This window comes from Pithys albifrons, chromosome 10 (genome assembly GCF_047495875.1).
Source record: "Pithys albifrons albifrons isolate INPA30051 chromosome 10, PitAlb_v1, whole genome shotgun sequence".
NCBI classification, from domain to species: Eukaryota; Metazoa; Chordata; class Aves; order Passeriformes; family Thamnophilidae; genus Pithys; species Pithys albifrons.
The window spans coordinates 22,930,755-22,952,076 of record NC_092467.1 but is presented as its reverse complement, the minus strand read 5'-3'; the positions used below and the strand labels follow the sequence as shown (position 1 = coordinate 22,952,076).

Below are 21,322 nucleotides of genomic sequence, written 5' to 3'. Positions count from 1 at the left end.
GTAAATTGCAACCAGAGTTTAGGCAGCTTTATAGGGCTGTGGAGCTGCCTTTATATTGTTCATGACATGTACATGTTCTGCTGCTCTGTGCAGCTGTGAATGCACTGGGCAAACACCTGTGGAGAGCACAGCTGGGCTCTCATAGCTGCATGAGTCTCACTCAAATGCACATACACAGCAGTTATCTCCACAAAGGCAAGAAGAAAAACAGCTCAGGGCACCATGAAGCAGATCTCAGTTTACAGACAATGGAAATTCAGTGCAGACTTAGGTGTTTTCTCTCCATTCATTAACATACAAAACATTCAAGAGAGGCCCTTGCCAAACCAAGCAGTTGTGATCTATCCACAATCCCTTGCAAAAGAAAAATTTAGTCCTTCTTAACCATGCCATTATGGAAATACATTATCTTAATTATACTGTCAACGCACAAACACGGCAGCTACTTAAAGTTTGTCTCTTCTAGAAACAATTAGTACAGTGGCCAGAGAGAAGGAAACAATTAGCAAATACAGAAATATTAACTTTCATATGGGATGATTTCTGAATGTATCAAGATCACTGCTAGAAAGTATACTAATACTACTAGAAATCTTGTTCATTCAATCATATCAAAACAGTAGCAGGGATGTCCTGGATCAAAATCAATCTCACCACATGACAGAGAAACAAAGAAAGGAATGTACTACCTGGCCAGAGTCAGAGAGTACACCTCCAGCACAGTGCAAGGTACATGTTCTTGAAATAGATCCAGCCTGGATAATCTAGGCATGAGAGCAGGAAAGATGTAACCCACAGGTTTAACTCTCCCTTCAGGCTGTTTCTGTACTCAGCTTGCCACTCTGTGCTACTGCAATCAGATTACCTGAACTACCTGAATTAAGATACACTCATCTATACTATGCTCCAGCCAGGTACAGAGCAAGAATTTCAGATAGCACAACAGTCAGGAAAGGATGGAATGAAATCTGAATTATAAACTGCTCGAAGTTAAGTCCTATCACAAGTTGCAGAAATATCTGGAAAGGGGAGACGACTCAAATGCATCCATGCATACTCCTTCACATCCACTCACGCAATCTTTAATAAGATCATCCATAACCATAAAAGCAAGATGCAAAGATGACTTGGCTGATCAAGAAGGAAAGGAATGTTTTTCCAGAGATGAGAATATGAAAGGATATATACAACTTTATCTGGGAAAAAGTAGGGTAGATGTGTCAAATAGAGCTTCTAAAGCTCTTAAGCAAAAACCCTACAGACTTACTTAAAAATTAATAAATAAAAAAAAATACAGTATTAATTATAATACATTTACTCTGAAAATATCCTAAAAAGTTCAATAACCTGACAAATTACTTCAATGTTTTCTCAGACATCTCGGTGCACCAAAATATGACATTACACTGGTGGGTCTCCAGGGAGTTATCTCCATTTCCTTCCATCATCAACAGGAGGAATCTTTGCAGGACTCTCATACAATGCAAGAGATTTTATAACCTGAAGGGCTACAGCAGAGAAGTTCACAGCTCTTCCTTTACAGTCACCACTTGAACATAGAGAAGTCAGGTCCCATGGAGTGGTGTTCTCCTCATGCAGCAGCTACAGTGAGGGACAACAGCATTACCTGGGGGTCACCAGAACACTGGGGCTGGTTTGTTATGTCACCAAGATACTCTGGTTGCTGCTGTGACGTGCAATCTCCAGGAAAAACTTGGATGCCTCAGAAAATACATATATGAGCAGGTTTTATTCTCAAGAATCAAGACAATTCCCTACAATAATGCTACAAAGTAGTGCAGTCTAAATAAAAACCTCGGCCAGCTCAGATCACCTGTTCAAGAGCACTGCACGAGAAAGCAGGTACAGGCTGTAAAGTCAGGCCTAACTCAGAAGTTGATGTTGTATTTATAGGTGCAATTAACTGGCCTATTTCCAAGTCACACATATGGAAAAGACAGTTTACAGTAGTCTGATTGTGGAGTAAGGAGCACCTCTTCCTAGTGCAGATTCCCCCTTACAAGGCACCTGGTAAAACGAGGAGGGAAGTCAGATCTGCCTGGGACTCCCTGAACCCCAGTGGAGTTCCCAAAGCCAGCTGAAGCTCAAGCATTACTGATCTCATGCTCTATGATGTCCCTTCTGCATGTAACAACCAGGGTACTGAAGTGATGCCAAAGAAAAGGGTGAAAACACCATTAGCCTTCTAATTGTACTTCTTACAAGTAAATTTAGGGATTATTCTAGCAAAGAACATGATAGCCTTAGACCAGCTACTATTACTTGGCAATATTTAACACTAGTGTACACAGAGCCAGGGAAACAGACTTTTAATTCATACTTTTGCTTCATTTAAGTAGGAGGAGGAACAGTTTTGGGGAAGTATTATATACATGTGGGGAAAAAAGGAGCAAATTAGAGGGTATTCAGCTGTCATAAATCTTGAAAGAAAGTCCATTTTGGAAATATTAAGAAATCATACATGCTGTAAGCTCATGCACTTTGCCACCTCAATAAATCAGAGTGGGCCAGAACCAGTGTCCAGCAGTGACAGGGAAACACTGCCTGCCAAACCTCTCCAGGAGCATGGCTGTTCTGTCTCAGCTCTGAACCACATCTGGTATATACCAGGACCCTTCAGGAAATATCAGGATATGCCTCAAACAGGCCATGGGAATGCTCTCTGCAGAGCACCTAAAATACATTCCAAGGAATGCATGGGAGTTTGTCAAACAGAAAAAGCAAATGTTCCTGAATGATGTTAAACTCTCTATCTACTGAGCAGCTCAGTGTAGGATGCTGCACTTTGCCCGAGTTGTCTGTCAGAACCACCTAAAGGCAGGTTCGCTTCACCAGCAAACACTATCCAGAACCAAAACAGGCTCATGCTCCTTCAGAAAACCACACAGAAAGTTTTGATTTTTCAGATTTAAATTCTAAGCACTTCCTCTCTATCCCACCCCAATTCCAGAACTGACAAAACGCAACCTTATTGCACGTGGCACCCCAAAAAAGAGGGAGAGTTTGGGTGCTTGTAGCGCACACTTCGAACGTGTGTAATTTAAGAGAGAAATGCCAAGCATCTAAAATCTCTAGTTTGAATGGCATACCCTGATAAAACACAAATGACATCTAAATGGACTAAATGGCCTAAATGTTGAATATGGTAATTGTGAGGTATGCACCAAATCTCCAGAAATCTCCAGCTCTCAAGTCTGAATTCCTCATACAAATACATTAATAAAATCTTCAACACAATTTGTCACCATGCACAGCAAAAGGCAGAGCACTGCCAGAAACTCTTCTGAAACAGGAATCTATATATACAAGAAAATGTGATATATATTTGTGCCTTGGGGATTCTGGTTTATGTGACAAAACATTTCATTTCCAATTATTTTCCCTCTGACAAATAGAAAGAGTTGCGACCCCAAACCATTTCTACCTGGAAGTTTTAAACATCCTTTCAGAAGCTCCCCGTCCAAGTTTTCTGACCATTCTGTTCTATTCCTGATACACAGAGTAAAGGAGAAGATGGCACCACATTTCTAGAAATCATGACATTAAGGAAAGGCAGATTGGCAGCCACTGAGCTCCACTGTAGGCTTAGTTCTCAGATATTCCTGTTTTTCCTCCTCCTCTTTTAAGTCAACAAACCCTTTTGTTTTTTCTTGAATTACGGAGAATCAGCAGTAACAGAAAAGTGGAAGCTGAAGGAAAAAAAATCAAACAGTGCTAAAACCTAATGTTGTACAGACCCTGCACACTGCACTTGTAAAGGGGATGGAAAAACATTTTTTTTTTTAGCCACACAAATAAATGACTTACTTGTTCTGGCATGACATCTATCTTCTGTTTGTTGATGCTCAAAAGTATCTGTGGTTAGACCGAAGGCACAAAATCTACCAGTTTTATTAATAAAATGGACAAAATACAAACCAAAGCACTCAAGCACTGAATCATTAGCTCTGACAGAGGCATTTATGGAAATAGAGAGAGAAAATCTAAACCAACCTTTTCCTTTTTCCCTGAGGAAAAAGGAGACCTGGATGTATGCTCTCTCTCTCTTGCATCCCTTCTCTGGGATCCTACAATCAACATACTACTTCTCCTACATTAGCAAACAAGCCAAAAAAAAGAAAAAAGGCAGTGGCAACAACAGTAGAGATCAGGCCAAAAATTAAGTTAGTAAACTGCAGAAATAATCTGAAACAAAATAATATGGTAAAGACAATTTACCACAGAGGAATGGTTGGTCAGTGCACCCTACCACTGCCATCTGAGACCTCCCTGTCCTCCCTCTTTTTCCATGCTCTTCATGCCTAAAGAACTTGAGGGTACCCACAGTTGTCTCTTTCAGGCTGCAAGGGCCTCAACCAGTTGGCCATTCTCAATACAGGTGCCACTGCATTGCGCAGTCATACAACACCGCTCTGCTTGGTTCTCTGCCCTGTCCCAGTAACTCTGCCATTTGGGTTTTGTCCTTTACTGAGCTGGTGTAATCACTTGATCCTTTGCGGCTTTGCAAGAAGGACCATGAAGTGTAAACCATGATCCTTCTCTCCAGAAAAATGCCCTTAAGCAAGCTTTATTTCATAAGCAAAGAAAAGAAATGCAGAGGTGAAGTCACTTGAACAAAAACCCCACAGACCAGGTAGCATCTATCCCAGGTATATTAGCCGACTCCCCTGGGAATGGCTGCACTGTACCTTTGAGGCACTCTGGAGCATCACCAGCTTTCTTGCCCTCTGCTTTCCATCACCTAGTAGGTTGTTTAAACTCATCAGTGCAGCCTTTTCCCACTGCCTGCTCACTGCTCTATTTAGAGCAGGACCAGCTGCTCCAACGTGTATCTTAAAGGGCCTCCATCCTCTGTGCTGTAGTTCATACACAGAACATTGACACACTGCTGGAGAAAAGATAAACATCCTATCATGGCTGAAAATGTAACTACCACAGCTGTAAAACCCATTAAATAATCTCCACTTTATTCAGGATCAGAAATCACCACCTCAAGTACCATATACAATTCTGGGTCTCAGGCAAAAAACATGAACAAAGTGAAAAAAGACCATAGGAGAGCTCTGAAAAAGACATAAGGTCTAGAAAACACAGTCTCTGAGGAAAGCTAGAAAAAAATTACTTTGTTTAGTCTAGAGAAAACTGAAAGGGCATGATAAGCCATTAAATACTACAAAGCTGCTGCAAAATAGAAAGGCAGCACCTCCATATCCCTGGTAAAGAGAAGTAGTAACCCCTGGACCTAAAATGTAGCAAAGGAAACTTTAAAGATTATGCTTGGGCTTACTGCACACTGATATCTATTGTCTGGACATGAGTTACAGAACTCACATTAACTACACTGGTTTCTGATTTGATTGTAGTATTTTTAAGAACAAGCTTATATCTATTAAACACAGGTAGTCATAGCTGTGGCTACTTTTAAGAGGGAAAATCAAACAGATGATCTTTTGAAATTCTGCACAGGTCTATTTAATCTAAAACCACTTCCACACTGGGATAACATTGCTAGGAGGTGACCAAGCACCCAAGCTACAGTCTGCCGTAGTTGGGAATCAAGAGCGCCCTTCAGACTCCTTGTGCTTCTTAAGTATTTCTCTTCATACACAGCAACCAAATTTCAGTACAAACACCACCGTAGATAAGCAGCACGTGGATTTTGCAGCTTGTTGCCTGCCAAGACTGCTTTGTGTTTGTACCCCGCACCTTTGTGATAAACAGGAAGACACGTAAAGCTTAACCTTTCTGCAGTCATTAATATCTTGAGCTTATGGCACCATCAAGGCATAAAATCAAAGAATGATTTAATATCAGCTCTGTCCCTTCTGCTGATCGTGTTCTGACATGCATGAAGTCCAACAGTGTCTTGAGCTGCTTACCTATGTAATGTAAATAGTCATCATGGGGACTGGAAAGTTTTGTGATAAACTAAGTATTAAAGACAAAAAGAAATCAGTTTGCCTGCTCTAATGAAATCTTTGGACCTTCCTACTGATTCTCCAAACATTTCAGACAAAAAACACACATGCACACACAAAAACAACATGAAGCTTGGTTTAAAGATTGGCTTCCTTTTGAGAAGAAAAAAAAAGCTATAAAATTCAGACAAGGCAGAAACTTTGTCCTGACCTGCCTTACAGTGCAGCTTATAAGACAACATGCAAAATTTGTCATTGTTCACAGAACTCTCTAATACCAAAACACAATTATGCAAGACTGAAAAGCTAACTTCTCGACAACACAGAGTTATGTGAGCTTAAAAACCAGTCTCCTAACATAATTTCAGTGTCACAGCTTGTTTTTGGTGTGTTATTGCAAATAATGCAGGATTGAATTACAGTTCATTTTTCCTACGAGAAGCCAGGTGGGGGCTTCTCTCTCTAAGGGAGCTCTGAGCCAAACAGGAGATTATGTGGTATTTGATATGATGAAGGCGAGCGAAAGTAAAGTGTAGTTACTGCCTGAGTTTCCAAAGCCTTCTGTGCAAATAAAAAATGAGATGAGAAGGGAAGGTGAAAGGGTTCAATCCTTCTCCCAAGAAGAAATAGTTACTTTCCATGGAATATGCCAGCCAGCAACTCTGCCAGTTGGCCAAAGCTTAGTACAGTTCTGTTCCCATTCATATTCCACTGGGACAGGAAGGAGTATCTGGGGTATCTGTTTTTTCTGGTGAAGATCTAAAACATTCCAGTAGACTGCAGATGATGGGCACAGTTCCCAACATGGACCTGTTGCCTTTTGTCATAGATACTAATTAACCAGGCTGTTAAATGCAGTGACTGCACATTACTTTTATAAAGCCAACTTAATTTTCTCTTTATCCTACTTGCAGAAAGAAGTTAATCCACAACCACATCATTGCCATCCCCTCCTGATTGTTGCCACCACTGGCCATGTCTGATTGTCTCAGGCTGCCGGCAGTCTTACGGTGAAACACAACAAATTGCACTTCACAGTTTCAAAAGCCTCTGATCTCTTTTCCTCCCACCACATTATTTAATGTATATGCTTATCTTGAGGTTATCCTACTGTATCAGACCAATCCTCAAATTTCAAAGCATTGAAGGGAATAGTAAAATTTTGAGTGGTCTTCATAATGAGTAATTGTGTCACTGCAGAAGAAGCCTGGAACACTCAAAGCTGAAAAGAAATTGGCATATATGGAGGGAACAGCAATGAAGAAGAGCCTTCCACCATCAGCTAAACCAACCAGATGGGACTGCTCTGTTGATGCACAGCACAGGGGATGCAGCATAGAAGGGAAAGAGCTATTGAAGCTAACGAACAAGTAAGCACAAAATGAGTATGACTTGATCATGATACAGCCAGCTGAAGATGAAAATAAAGTCACTAATGTTTCAAGAGATTCAAAACAGCTTTATGATGGAAGCCGATGAAGACAGGAAAGCTCAAAACAAATTACTTGAGCTGAAGCTTGACCATTTTATGAAAGAGTCCAATCCCTTTGGATTGTATGATTTGGTGTCTGCACAGAAAGGGGACTGGACTTCATAATTTGTTCAGTTTCTGAATGCCTGAATGCCTCTGTCCTGTTGCTCTTATCCAGGTCAAAAATCCACTTGGGACAAAAGCTACAGTCTTACTGGAATGAGGATGCTGGCAAAAGAAACGTCAGTGTTTCAAGCATTGTAACTGAAACAAATGGGTTGGTCTGAGAGAAAATAGTCTTAATTTTCTCAAGGTTCATACATTTCTGGAATGATCAATGCCAATTCAGAACCTAGACAAAAAAATCCTATTAACATGACATGGAAAATATTAATCTGCTATGAAATACACATCATGACATTAACAGAGGTCTTGTCAGCTCTCCAGATTTTCTTCCACATAGAGCAATATTTCGAAAAGTTCTACAGGACACAGTTCCTCATATCACACTCCTGGGAGACTCTCAGCTTTCATGTTAAAAAAACCCCAAACCCAACAAATTAAAAGATATTTTCCTACCCTTATAGTTGGAAATGAGACCTCAATAACTAATAAATGCTCAGAAACCTGAGAAAAACTGAAAAGAAACCATTATTTTCCAACAGCATGCATTTTCTGTCCTGACTTATTATTACTGAATATTTGCAGGTTGTAATTCTCATCAGTGCAACTCCCTACAGTGATTTTAAAGTGATCCAGAGAGTTTCCCCAAAGAAAATGCAAGCAAAGGACAAGCTTGCTTTTAAACACAAACAGGAAATGAGAGAAAAACAAAGTGAGAAAAAAGGAGTCCTGCAGATGCTTTGCTCCAATAGCTGCCTATAGCACACAAGACAGGCAGATAGTTAAATGCAAAGAAACAAATACAAGAAGTAAACCATTCAGCTTCTTTGTACACTACATAAATTGATGCTCAAAGACAATTGCACACATAGTCCCCTGCGATGATTCTTAGAATTTTTCATCAGTTATTTTCAAAAGGGTTTTTTTTTTTTTAAATCCTCCCAATGCGTGTTTCATGTGAAAAACTGGCATAGCCATGATAATATCAAATCAAGTCTGCAGCTTTTTGAGAAAACAGGAAGATACAAACTAGAAATGAGAATGAAATCTGCAGGGAAAACAACAAGGGGTTGAAAGCATAGGTGGTGTTGGGCAAGCATGGGACATGCTGGGCAAGCACAGTTCTCCCTGAACACTTTGAAATTAGACAATGTTTTCTGGCTGGAATCCACACTGTAACTTGCACCACTCAGCAGATGGACATCCCAACTTTAAAAACAGCAAGAGTGGAAATGTTCTCCACTGTACAAATTCCTAATGCCTAAACAATTTAACTTGGCATGCTCCTTCTTGTAGGAAGTTGTTCAAGAAACAGTTGTGTGATTTTCAAGCTTGCCTAGAAGTCAAAGCAGTACCATCCATCTGAGCAGAGAATAAGCTTTTTTCCTCTCTATTAAGAGAAACAGGATAATACAGCTTTAAGTGCCATCTCCCAGGTACAGCCACTTGATGTGTTTTTGTGCAATATATACAAAAAAATTCTACTACTATCAGAATGATGCCACTTACTGAAAAACAGTTACAGATACATCACAAAGCTGCTATTAACAAGATCCATATCAATTCTGATGGGAAAAAATCCAGATGCATTTTCGTTACTCTTCTGCACAACAGACTTCACGTCGTAGTGCAGGACAACCTGGGGGCAGCCAGTTGTTACTATTTAAGATTCAGAAAGAGGTTTTTTTCTTCCTTTAACCATATGCAAAAACCTCCAAGGATTTCACTGTAAACCTAAACAAACAAAAAAAAGGCCAAAAGCCCAAGTGGAAAGAGTGTTTTCGGAGGGATCTTTTCCCCTCAGGTGCCAGTAGGTACTTCTGTAACTGGAAATAATGTTTGATAGGGCAGATGTGGACCTTGTGTCCCATTTCATGTAATTCTCTGGCTCCTCTGTCACCTTATTAATTACAGCACTTAGCCTAAGAGTGATCTGTAAAGCAAGACGCATTAAAATGTTCCAGATAATATCAGCACTGTTTAACGTACGCCTCTCTCCTTTGGTCCCACGGTTTTAAAAACAAACAAGTATTTCAGAAACCAAGGGTAAGACACTGAGCTTGTAAAACCTCTTTCTAGGGGACTTTTTCTAGAGACAGGACACAGACACTGGACACTGAAGAGTTTCCATGCAAGAAGCCACTTGACAAAACCAAGAGGATTTACTGACTCATGGAGCAGGCAGGTTCTGAGTTGAAAATTGCAAACTGTGCCAGCACGGACAGCTACATCCTTTCTTCATCATCCCACACAGAAAGTGTCTGGCTTGAGTTAGAGATTAGGCAGGGAAGAAGAGACTGGAGGTGCAACCTGACTACTCTAATGAGGAAAAGAGCCATAAAACACGCATACCTCTCCTGTCCTATTTGCAAAACAGGTGCAAAATATAAGACCTGTCCTTTTAGCCAGCGCACTTACTGGCCTCATCCAACCTGGGTCCTGTACTCCGTTGTGTCCCCATGTCCATATTCAACATTCATCAGGCAAGAGACCATGAAGCAACAACAGCATCCGTGGCAGTACCTTCAAAAGACTTTGCTACAAGCCTTGATGGATACCTGAAGCACAAGGTATGCTTTAAAAGCCTGTCCTCCAAAATGCTATAAATCTTTTGGAGGAACAGATATCCTCCCTGATTCACTAATCAAAGCAGAGAGACCCTCCCAATTTTTACTGACACTTGAAGAATGGTACAACAGTCCTTCTCATTCCAGAAATGGAGGTTTTTCAATAAGATAGTTCATTTCAATGAGTTCCCACAAGAAAAACCTGCAGAAAAAAGGATGCTTCTGGTTTATGCATTTGAGATTTATGCAAGTCACTGAAATAAAGACTAAATATTATTAGCTACTAAAGGAAATGGTTATGGTGAAGATGAGGGGATAAAAACCCCACAGAAATATGCCTTTTCTTTCAGTATCCTTGATAAAGAAAGCACTTTCCCTACAGCTGTGGGAAAGAAAACAAGACATAACGGCTAAAGTTAAAATTACATGTCTTTGGCTATTATCAAAGGCAGCTACAGCACATGGACAAAGTGCAGCCTGAGCAATTCCAAATTCCAAACAAAAGACATGCTGCAGGCATATTCATCATCAGCATTTGTATTTGCTTCTGAATATTACAAAGAGCAGTGAACATTGCTGATCCACTACTTTTGTTCCAGTAGCAACGTTTAATTGCATGAACTGCGTTAAGCCTTTGTAGGAAGTATCAATAAGGTTCACTCCTACAACTGATCCTCTCCCAGTGAGCCCCTCAGGCAACTCAACATGAAGCAGCCCCAGGTGCAACACTGCCAGCTGACACAGAAATCCTGCCACACCCGGGAGTTTTCCATACCCTAAGTGAGTGGGTGGAACACAGTATAGAGACAGACCTTGTAACCCAGCATCTCCATGAATCCATCAGGGATTCCTTCACAAAAGAATCATAGAATCCTTTAGGTTGGAAAAGACCTCTAATATCACAGAGTCCAACCATTAATCCAGCACTCCCAAGGCCATGACTAAACCATGTCCCCAGGCCTCACATCTAAATGTCTTTTTGCTACCTTCAGGGAGCATAACCCCACTACTTCCCTGGGCAGTCTGTCCCAGGGCTTGTCAACCATTTTGGTGGAGCAATGTTTCCTAATAACAGCCAATCTAAATCTCCCCTGGCACATCCTGAGGCCATTTCCTCTTGTCCTGCTGCTTTTTACTTAGGAGAAGGACACCCACTGTGCCAGAACATCCTTTCAGGTAGCCATATAGAGTGATGAGGTCCCTTCGAGACTCCTTTTGTCCAAGTTAAACACCTCTGGCTCCCTCAGCCACTCCTCATGCAACTTATGCTCCAGAGCCTCCACCAGCATACTTTCCGCCTCAGTCTGGAATTCAGTCTATTCATTGTATTTTCTTAATATCATCTGGTTTTGGCTTCTTTTCTCATTCCTTTATTTGCCCACTTATGTTTGTCTAACCACTTAGACGGCACTTCACAAACAATTACTTGCAATTTACATCTGTCATAGAGAAGGTTTTGTGTTTTCCTTCCACTTCTTGGAAGTTTTAAAACTAATTCCATGAAAGTATTAAACTTTTCACTACAGACATTTTGGGAGCAGACATGCTTGGTGTGACAGGGCAAGAAATCTTTCCATTAAAATGACAAATTGCAGTCATTTTGTTCTCATTTAATCTCACTTTTAACAAAACAATCACCTTGGTAAGAAAAACTGAAAAAAGGCATGAAAGCTCAAAATCTCTAAAGTGAAAGCTTTGAAATGCACTAGCAAAAGAAAACGAAGACCGTACTATAAATGAGTGATCATAATCACCAGCTATTTCTAGTATTTACCATCTTTAGTACCTCCACTCTCCAAGAGATCAACAAATACTTAGTCACTTCTTAGAAATTAGGTACAATAGAATAATAATAACAAGAAAGCTACGGATCAAGCCACCAAATAAATAAATAATGTAATAAAGGCAGTCAATAATAATATTATCTTTTTTAAAGCTGTGATAAAATTCTATAAACATTGTGATCACACTTGCAAATTTTCCCCAACAGTTCCTTTTCAAAAAACAACTTCCCTATGCTAACTTAGAGCAGTTTAAAAAAAATTAAAGCCTACAACACCATCTACTTCAGGATACTCTTACATTTCCCTGTGTAAACAAAAAAGTTAAAGGATTACATTAGCTAAGCATCCATTGATCTCAATGACAAGAGAAAGAGCAGATTTGCATTAGCCAATAAAATAGCAATGTTATTGGCCAAAAGTAGAACTTCCCACAAGTATTTATGGGTGTTTTTAGGGCAAGTGTTCAAACACACAACTGTGGAGTGACAGACAGTACAGTATCATCCCACATTACTCTCTCTGCCTCTGTAATGCTCATGCTCAGCCTTCCTGAATTGCAGCTTTCCTTTGGGCATTTTGCCTTTCCTGAGCTGCAGACTAAGTGTACTTGGCAGTGAAGTTCACAAGCAACCCAGTTATGTATGTATGAATGTATGGCCAGACTTCACGAACAAAGATTTTGGGAAGGGCTCTCCCCACATGGGTGTGCCCTTCCAGCCTGCGCAGAACTGGCCCCACTGTTTAAGTCCTAAGGTCCATTTGCCACGGCCGATCGAGCTTGGACAGTGACAGTGAAGTCCTTGGGACTGTCACAGCATCTGGTACTGACCAGGGATGACCCTGCTGAGCATCCGATATCTGACGGGATGGGATGGCAGGGAGGCATTTAACTGCCAGAGGACGGTCCCCACTGAGACTCGAACTCAGGTCCTTGGGATTCAGAGTCCAGAGTGCTCTCCTGTGTACCATGGGACCGCCCTAATTCAATTATAAAACCTGCAGATCACCACATCAATGCTGTGTGAATATCACTGTCTAAACCACAGCCTATAAGTCACTGAAGAAAGATTTTTAGAGACAATCACTTTGTCAAATTTGACAGAAACTGCACAGTAAATGGTCTCCACAAATCAGGTCACTCATGTTACCATACTCGTACCAATTACTTCTGAGTATTCCCAGTGCACATTTTTCCACCATGACAGCCTGATAGATGCTCTGCAGCAATGGTTTTCATTCCAGTATCTTGGCCAGTCATGGAGGGAATCAAATTGACAGCCCCTCTGGTGATACCAAGCTTTAAAGGCAGTGAAATAGGTTCACTCCTGTCAATTTTTATCAGCTAACCTTTGAAAAATGGCACCCCTAGATATAGGGATTAGTATCTCCCGGAAAACAGGAATTAGGAGTAAAAATGTAGAAGTGGCTTTAGTAGAAATAAGAACAGGCTGATGTGCAGCAGCATCAACAAATTGTTCCCAAACCTGCCTGGGGCCAGTACAGCTTTAGGGAAACTGTAAGTTAGAGGGAGCTTTCATTCCATTGCTACTTACTTCTTTGGATACCAAGAGCATGCTTAATGCTGCAAAGCACAAATCTGAGCGAACTCTGCCTGCTCTGCTCACTGTTATCTCCCACTGAAAGCTCTCATGGGTACACATGTGAAGATCTTGTACTAAGGGCAGGGACACTGAGGTACAATGTGCCAGCATTAACCACCAGCACTAACCCCAGGACAGGCTCGGGGATCAGAGCTGTGTGTTTTCTTGATAATTACAGTCACTGCACCAGAATTGGTTGTCTCAGAGAGGGTAAAAAAGAAGGTGTTGCTTGATTTTTAGGTTGAGATTATTTTTGTAAGAAGTCATCAGCTTGCTTGCCCAGCAGCAAGGAAAATCCTACCTACGGATGTGAGCAAGACTGTGATAGGGCAGATCAGAGTTCAAAATCTCTTTTCCAAAAATGGCAATAAATGAATGTCCAAGGTAAAGCAAGAGCAGGGCAAAGAGATAAAATATTTCCTCCCTAACATTCAAACAGCTTTCAAACATTTTCAGCTGAGTGGATTTCCTGAGCTTGATGTAGTTTGTCTAATCAGCAACCCCCCCTTCCCTCCGAGCAATGGATCCCTCCTCCAAATGTTTGTCCAGACTCCTCTGGAATTCATACAGACATTTTGCAGCTGTCACATGCTTTGCAGGGAATTGCCCAGGTATATGACCTGATGCACAAAGAACTAAATCTCTTTTGTTCTGATGCATGTAAGTAGAAAACACATTATGCAGAAAGACTGTATCTGATTTTTGCCTTCTAACCTTCTTCCCTGTACTAAAAGTTCAGCATAGCTCAACCAGAAGACCCTCCAGTGATGATGAGATCTCCCTCCAGCTGCCTTGGCAATCACATTGCCTCCTACTTCTCAATCCCCCTCTGCCCTCAAGATCTTCCCTTATTCTGCCCTTTGGGATTTGATGTCACCAAGCTTGAAGCTGTTTTGTTTCACACAAAGAAGGCTTTGTGTACAATAGAAGGCTTTAAATCAATTATTTCCTTATATGTTCTCACACTGTATCCTAAAGCTTTCAGTTGGCTTCCACAGTGTCCACCTCAAGCCACTTGCTCTCATCCACTACATGAACAACTACTCCTTTCTGGCCTGACAAACCACTGGGCAACTTTTTAATCAGTAAGTACAGCAGGCCATAGTGCCTCTCCCACCTCATAAGGAATGCAGCCTTCCTCCTGTGTTTCTCTAAGATGTTTTGTGGCTGTTAAGATGGCTAAGAATTTTCAGATTTTTTTGCATATGACTGAAAAGCTCTCTCTGCACACTCTAGTTCCTGGCAGGACAACTACAAATACCAGGGAAGGACATAGACCTGATGGAATGAGTCTAGATGAAGGCCACAATGATGACAGAGGGCTGGAGCACCATTCCTGGAAGTGTTCAAGGATAGGTTGGATGGGGCTTTGATCAGCCTGGTCTAGTGGAAGGTGTCCCAGTCCGTGGGGGGGAGGAGGGTGGAGCCAGATGATTAAGGTTCCTTCCAACCAAAACCATTGTATGATTCTATCATCTGTAAAGGACTGAAGGGCTGTACACATACAATAAGCCTCAGCTGCTTTCTGGGAAACAGGGCACAGGTACAGAAACCATGGCATACTCAGAAGTGGTCTGGGCTTCCAACTGGTAAAGAACGTGAAGTCTTTACCAGGACTTATCCACAGATGTTATCCACAGACTGCACTGAACAAGAGACAGCAATTATGGCATCTACCAACTGCTTCAAGGAGATCCTCTCCTGCTCTTTCAAGATGGCCAATGTTCTTCAGCAGCTGCACACAGGAAGTAAAACACCAGCTTTCAAAGAGCTATATTTCATAAGGAGATGAGGTCTGTCCAGACACAAATGACAAACAGCCACATCACTCCTCTTTACCCACTAGCTAGCGTGGGAATGAAGCTCAGACACAGGAAAACTGTCTCTGTAGCAATGTCCTGCAGCTGTCAAAGAGCTGGCACGTGAACAAGTCAGTCAGAGGAAGAGAAGTGCTACTAGAACCCTGGCCAACTGAGCAATTTCAGAGTCTCAGTGTGACAGCACAAAAGTAGGCGACCATAGGGACACTCTCTCATTCCATTTTCTGTACAGCTTTGCCTTGGACATGCACTCGTCCCTATGGACCAGCAGAAAGTACAGTAATGCATATGCTTTGATCCAATAATACTGACTTAAAACCCAGTCTTGTGTGGGAAGTGTTGACAAATTACCTCTGGTAGACACTGAAATCACTCAAACAATTAACTGAGATTAGATTAGCTGGTAGGTTTGGAAAAATGCTATGAATAAGATGTGTGCAGCCACATATGCTTTTACTCAGTTAGATGACAGTAGGACATGTATTACTTCAAACATCAAGCCTACACCAAATCAGATAAGCAATCCCACTTAAAACAAAAAACAGCAACATACTTCCCAACAAATGCAAACTAACTTTATGCTGTGCCACAGTGGAATAAACTGATCAGAGATATAGTCTCCTCCCAACCCCAATCAGCTTCATAATCATAGTTTTAAAGAGCAAGAATTCACATTCTTCTTTTTGTTCATCTACTGTTACTATAGCAGTTTTATTTGTATTAGTTTATGATGTTACATCTCTTTCAGATCCTGTCTCAGAGCACTGAATCTTAAGATCTGAGCCCTTTCATATGGCTCAATATGAGCAAAATTTCATACAGGTTCACACTGCATGATGGTCAATTACAGGAGCTGTGCTGGTCTGTGTCATACCAAATGTTTAGAATTCTATTTCTATTATTTCTTTTGAAGAGTTTTCCTGGTAAGCGAGTTTATTGTGTTGTGGTTCCTTAAGTCCCTTTGCAAGTTTAGGTAATATATTTGTTTCTTCTGTTCCTGCAGCTGAAAGCCTTATTTTAATGAGAGATTGCCCATTTTGGTTAGCAGCTCAATCATTACATTCTTAAGAGTCTTTAAAATTCTTGGGTGTACACAGCCCAGGCTGGGTGATTTAGTGCTGTTAGTGGTGAGAGAGACCAAAGATGTAGCCCAGAGATGTTTTACTGCTCTGAGGTTGGTTCCTATGTGTACGAGATTGGAAAGCAGAAAAGATGGGAGGGCAGATTTACAAACCTGCAACACAGAGGACAGCTAAGGCTTAAATCAGATATACTCTATCCTCCAGCTTTTTCCTGTCTGTACAAATGAAAACAGAATGACTCTAACTTACAAAAAATACTTGCTGCTACAATGAGCAGAAGCATGATGAAGAAACCACCATGCAACGAGTTTTACTGATAGTTTCCGTGGTAGTCTACCTCTTGATCAATGGGGTTCTTTTTAATGATCAGCAAGGGTGTAATTAAGGAAAATGAAGGACAAAAGGTAACTCAAAGATGAATGAAGCCTTTATTCAAGGTATCACGGAGATGGGGCACAGACTGTAAGACAAGCAAAGATGAGGATCCAGGTGGGCAAGTGAAACAAGAGCCAGCATTGCGCTGGTGCAGCAAAGGCAGACAAAAGCACTCTGGGCTGCATGAGGAGAGGGCCTGGGGGGGGGCCCTTCCCTTGGCTCAGCACTGGGGGGGCACTGCTGGAGGGCTGGGGCCGCTGCTGGGCTCCGCACTACAAGAGAGACACATTGGAGCAAGTCCAACGAGCTAAGATGATTAAAGGATTGGAGCATCTGCCATGAGGGAAGGCTGAGAGAACTGCAATTGTTCAGCCTTGAACAGAGAAGGCTCAGGAGGATCTTATCAATGTGCATCAACCCCTGATAGGGGCAGTCAAGAAGGACAGAAAGATTCTTTACAGAAAGATTCTTTTCATGGTGCACAACATCCAGGGCAATGGGAAAAAATCTAAACCACAAGAAATTCCATTTGAAATAATACTTCTAAGGTGGTCAAACACAGGAACATGTTGCCCAGAGAGGTTGTTCAAACAAACCTCAACATAGTCCTGAGCAACCTGTTTCAGGCTGAGTAGGGAGGTTTGGACTAGACGATCTCCAAAAGTTCCTACCTACCCTATCTAGTCAGTGATTCTGTGATCCTTCTCCCCATGAAGCAAGGGAACAATAAAGCTGTGAGAGCTCAATTCCTATCCAGCTCAAATCTCAGAAAAAAGGATATGCTAAAATACCATTTTATACAAGGATATTCTGTAACTCTTTCTGACCTCTATCAGCCTAATCAAGTGAAAAGATTACACAGTGAAAAAAAGGCTTTAATTTGATAATTACTAGTAGCTGCTCTGTTGAAGTAGGGACAGCTTGTGAAAACTAGACTAATGTATAAAAATAGAGGATTTCATCCTCTCGAAATCACAATTTAAATCTGACATTCAACAAAACTGGAAATCTGTAGCTTTAATGTCATCCCATTGCTAATAGGCATATTTACCTGGCATAAAACACACAAGGATAATTTAACCAATCGAGGCATGCGTTCAAGCGTAAATCTCTAGACTTTTACCCTAAACCAAGGTTGCCCATACAGTGACAAGTACTTCTCCCTAATATTTTGATTTTATTTTTTTTTCAAAGCCACTCTTCAACATAGTCATCAAACTACAGAACTGTGCAACTAATATAAACATATGCAACTAATAAGCATAGATAGGAAAGATGCTTTACTTTTGTGCTAAAGTCAAATTAATAATTCAACAATCCCCCAAATTCCTCTGTTAGTCAAAGCTCCCCAGTAACCTCACAAAACATGTAGTGATTGGCAGAGAGGTCAAAAATCTGCAAATTATGTGCTCAGACAAGTGATGCGAGTTCATAATTTATACCCATGAACCATCTTGGCCAGCACAAAGCAGAACACTTCCTCAATCTGAACACACCATGGGAGCAATAGGGACTTCCCTTTATCTGATCTGAGGGTACATTTCTACATCATTTCAGCACTGAGCCAGTTGATCTGTCAAAAGGTATTAAGCAAGAGGCTGGAGAACAGAAAGACCAGCCTGCACTTGGATTATGCTGGCAGCTAGATGGCAGGTTTTATTCTCCAGAAGTATAATCAAAGCCTGAGTCCAAAAAGCACTTAGAGCCAGAGCCTTGCAGGCATGAAAGAGACTGTGAGCATCCAAAGAGGGGGTAGCTCACTTAGGACAGTAACAATCCCAGACTGAGTCCTTCTGATGAGGCCAAGGCTCCTGACAACACAAACACCACATTTCAGTGATTTAGCAAAGGCCGTCAACCCCATGAACAACTCCTGTTTCTGTAATCCACAGGGCCCTTCCCGAACTGCCCTTCCTTCAGAAATTTCTCCCTCCTTCTCCCCAGCAGTCATCCTAGAGTCGGTCCTGCTATCTTCTTCTGGAAGTACCTTAGACTCCTTAGCACTGACTTCATTATCTTTCTGTATCCAAGTGAAGGAGGAAGAAAGCTCAAGTTAATACTCTGCCTGCTTGTGAAGTAGGCACCAAGTCTAGTATATTTACCCCTAAGCCATCTATAACTTCCTTGGATTATTTTCTCTTGAATAGTCCTATGCCAAGCTTGACTCAGAAATTATTTTGAGATAAGTTTTATCGTAACAGTTCAACCATTACCTCATTACATCATTTGAAGGGATGGACAGCACGAAGAATGCCTTTCCATCACTGCATGAAATTCTGTGCTTTAGTAACTTTCAGTGACTGAGGTCAACTTTTTCAAAATATGCTACTCAGAGTTCAGTTTTCTAAGTCAATTTAAGGAAAATAAGCCTGAAAAACTTTGGCCTAGATTTCAGAAGTATTAAAAGCATGTGGGCTACAGCCCTGTAGCACATATAGCAAAAAGAAAATCAGACTTTAAGGTACATAAAAACATGGATATAGACTAAACTTTGGAAATGTTAGTTTAAAGTCAAAGATCTGAAACCAATCAGAAAAGAAACCAGAGTTGGCTTGTGAAAATATTTTTTATGCATTTTTTCTTAGTACATTTATGCCACAGCAGTATAAAGCATCATGCACACAGCAAAGATTTATTAAGTTATACCTTCACTGGGCACATTCTTCTCTCTCTTTTTAAATAAATTTTAAAAACTAACATTAGTAATACACTGCAGTGGGGCATTCCTGCCCACAAATGCCTCCTTTCTGAAATATAATCCATAATAGATGTGCTTTTAATAAGCACCTTAGACATTGTGGAAATGTCACCAGAAGTACTAATGGACTATTAAATGTCTGCTATGAAATATACTGGCTGCTTCCACAGAGCTGTGCTAATGCTCACTTTCCTACATAATTCCTAGGGCTTGCAAGAGTGTGACACACACGATTTGACTGCTGCTCTGGTACCTCAGCTGGCTTCCTTCCTCCTGTAAATACATTTTACAGCACTTGCAGGAGATGTGCTCCTTTAGAAAGAAACGAAATCTATACTCTTTGTCACACATCCCAGCAGGCAGAGCTTTTACACTTGTCACTGAATTATTTTAGCTTCCCCTTCACTCTTCCAGATACCAAAGTACAGACATAACTATCAGTTTTTTGGGGAATTTTTTATTGTCCCCTGACTGTAGGCAAACCAAGACAGTAAATTTAGAGTTGCATTCATTAAACTCAGATGGTACAAGAACTGCAGAAAACACTGACAAACCACAGTAAATTAGCACCTTACAAGAATTCCCATTATTAGTCTTTTCATTTTCTGACTAGTTCCGAACTAGAGGACTAAAATACTATGCTGAACCAACACAGGCAAGAAGAAAACCTCTTCTTTTCCCTCTGGCCAAAATGCTTTGCCAGTTGTCTGCAAACTGAAAGGCAACAAAGGTAAGAGCTTCTCTTCTCTCTTCATCAATATAATTCAGGGCATCTGGAAATGAAAATTTTAGGAAGAAATCACAAAGGCAGCAAAGGATTCAACATTTACAAATTTCCCATGAGGCTGATCTGTAACATTTATAGCTTCTATTATATTAGTACCATGATCGTTTTTCAATTATTTCCATCATTGCTGTGCATGTCTGTTATTTGCTAATAAAATGCAGTTTTACTCTTCTACAATGCCCAGACTTGCCCTTCAGGATGCTCACAATGGATTAGGATCCACCTCCTCCCTCTGATTAATGAACACAGTTGAGAAATGCAACATAAAACCCAATCGATACCCCATCCTACCTTGTAGTCAGAGACCATACAGCACATCCACATTACAGAACACAGCGTTGTGCAAGGACCTCAAGCTGCTGCCGAGACAACTTGGCACACACACAGAGCCACGCCAAGGTAGAAGCCCAGTCCCAAAAGCAGGAAAGCCACGTGAGAGAGAATAAAGCTTCCCATGAGGCTTATGAGTGCTGAGCTTCTCCCCCCTTCCAAAGGCAGGTTCATACTCATCACTTCATGCCTAATGTGGGCACTACATAACATGCTGCTCAAACTTACTGCACTGAAACTCGTAGGGTGGTTTGTAGCAACATCTGGCAGACAAAGAGTATGCAATTCAAATCAAGTTTCTTTTCCTTCAGACAGATGAGCTCTCTTCTGCCTCATACTGTTTTTCTCCCTAGTCTCAGGTACCCAGATAAAAGGGTTAAATAATTCTGAACATTTTACAGTAAAGTATCACCTAATAATTTATCTTTGCAATTAAATCCACTACAGGCTTGCAAACAACTTGTGTGAGCTGTCAAAATGTTCCCAAATTTCCTTGGAAAGACAAAAAGGTTTTACGTTTAACTCAGCAAACACTTAAGTGGTTGGCAGTAACTGTCTGCAGAGTCCTGTAGAGGCCAATAAGCTTGAATTTAATAGAGTGGAAAAGAGGGAGTTACTGAAAGGAGGCAGATCTTGTCACTGAAAGTATGACAAATGAGGAGGATTAACTTCATAGCAATTTTACAAGGGACTAAAAGGAGCAATACAAGTGTAAACAGGAGGAGAAAGCAGCACATTACTGTAA

General features: G+C 41.0%; 1 protein-coding gene across 7 annotated transcripts in view; it reads right to left on the bottom strand.

Annotated features, from left to right (window-relative positions):
- Positions 1-21,322, bottom strand: part of ST3GAL3 (ST3 beta-galactoside alpha-2,3-sialyltransferase 3) — a 176,749-nt gene that overhangs the window by 72,510 nt on the left and 82,917 nt on the right. The gene's annotated exons all lie outside the window — the stretch shown is intronic.